Source organism: Coregonus lavaretus (assembly GCF_964263955.1).
Source record: "Coregonus lavaretus genome assembly, contig: HAP1_SCAFFOLD_8767, whole genome shotgun sequence".
Taxonomy (NCBI): domain Eukaryota; kingdom Metazoa; phylum Chordata; class Actinopteri; order Salmoniformes; family Salmonidae; genus Coregonus; species Coregonus lavaretus.
Window position 1 is genome coordinate 3,280 of NW_028156816.1, and position 1,883 is coordinate 5,162.

A 1,883-nucleotide genomic window follows, 5' to 3' on the forward strand; every position below is an offset into this window, starting at 1 on the left:
AAATTTGAGCATGCAATATAGCTTAGTATTTGTATTATTTATTTTATACAGTATTTTTTGCTCCTCTCTATCAAGGGTGCCAATTGTTATGGACCTGACTGTATGTTTATTAATCAGTTGATCAATTAATGTGTAGGCCGTCATTGTAAATAAGAATTTGTTCTTAACTGACTTGCCTAGTTAAATAAAGGTAAAACATATATATATTTTTTTATGAATAAGTGTAATTCTGGTCATGGTCAGACATCACTTAAAAAACCTTCTGATGAAGCGCTTCTTGGAGGGGGTCATCTTCAGCATCATCGGGCCCTTCCTGTGCAGGGGCTTCGTGGGGCTTCGTGGGGCTCCTCGTCAGGGGCAGCACCTGGTGTGGCGGGGTCATCTCCTGGCGGGGCAGGCCCCTGTGATACTTGCTGGTGCCCTGTGAGAGCCTCACCAGCAGGCTCTCAGTAAGCTTCATACACTGGGCATGGACCCAGTGGCCTCCCTCCCCTTTAGAGCAGTAGATCATGGCTGGCCGCAGCAGCTCTGTGGAGTAGTAGGGGTCCCAGGTGTTGGGGTCCACCTGGCAGCCCAGGCAGCATTTAACCCAGTAGCCTGTCTGGGACTCATCCTCCTCGTCCTCTTCGTTGTACGTGTCCTCCTCTCCCTTGCTGCTGTCCTCCAGCTTGTGGGGCTCGCGGCCGAAGTACAGCTCCTCAGATTCCTCCAGAGGAGCGAAGTCCTCGAAGGCTGTGGACTCCTGGCTGCAGCCCTGGGTCCTCCCCCTCTATTTGGAAGCACACCTGGTAGAAGTAATGGCCGTCGGGCAGGGTCTGCCTGCCCTCAGAGGGGACCCTGATTAGAGCGCTCCCTCCACCCAGGCTGCCTCTGAACCAGGTGTGGCTGTGGCTGATTTCCCCGGTACACGGAGGGGCCTCTCTGGGCTCAATGCGGATTCCAGAGTCATCCAGCACCACACTGCTGCACTCCATCCTCATCTGGGTCTCTGACTGATACCCACCCAAGACGATGTACTCATGCGGCTGGCGATGGCACTGGTGATGGACAGGCCGGTATCAAGGAGCTCCTACAGGCTGACGTGCAGGAACTCCACCCGCAGGTGGAACACACAAGGAGGACAGGAGTGATAGGACAGAGTGTAGCCACCTAGAAAGTAGACACAGTTGTCTCTTGCCAGAGCCAGATGGAAGGACTGGCCATGAGTGAGCTCAGGTATGGTGTGGGCGGAGCAGCAGCCAAACTCAAGGTTGATGATGAACACCTGAGGAGGGCAGTCCACAATTCTGTTCCAGTTCTCAGTAGTCTGAATCCCCAGCCGGAATGTAGGATCTGCCCCCAAACACAACGCAGGCCCTCTTCCCCCGGCTGTGCACCATGCTGATGGTGTGGCCATTTCGGGGCCCTGGCTGCTCTCCCACTAGTTCTCTCTCCTGACAGTGCAGGGTCACTTTGCGGTTGCAGCCGTGGCTGTCCAGGGTCAGCAGATAGAGGCTGGAAGCCTCCATGAATGAGGTAGCCCTCTACGTGATGGTCTTTCTGGGGGGCGGGAGAAATAACGAGGAGGCAACTTGATTTAACGCTGATTGCTTTTAATAGAATATTTATGTGCCAACAGTGAAACAATTAGGTACCGGATCCGGGCAACGAACAAAGTAAAATCTGAGATGTGCCGGATCCTGTTCCGGCAGGATCTGGCTCAAATGAAGCACTGGTGTGCTCCCTCTACACTGCAATAACAATGAGCTGATAGTACAATTACAGTTCATGTAATAACAGTTGAAGAACAATGATTGTGTTAAATGATTTCAGAACGTTAATTTGAACCATAGCTAGGCTGTTTACAGGAGAGTTTGTTTCTCTGCAAAGAAAGGTTTTCTTGT

At 51.8% G+C, this 1,883-nt stretch overlaps 1 pseudogene across 1 annotated transcript; it reads right to left on the reverse strand.

Annotated features, from left to right (window-relative positions):
* Nucleotides 1–246: 246 nt before the first annotated feature.
* Nucleotides 247–1,508, reverse strand: LOC311119669 (V(D)J recombination-activating protein 2-like; annotated as a pseudogene). Its single transcript has one exon. The product of its transcript is annotated as a V(D)J recombination-activating protein 2-like (transcript).
* Nucleotides 1,509–1,883: the final 375 nt, after the last annotated feature.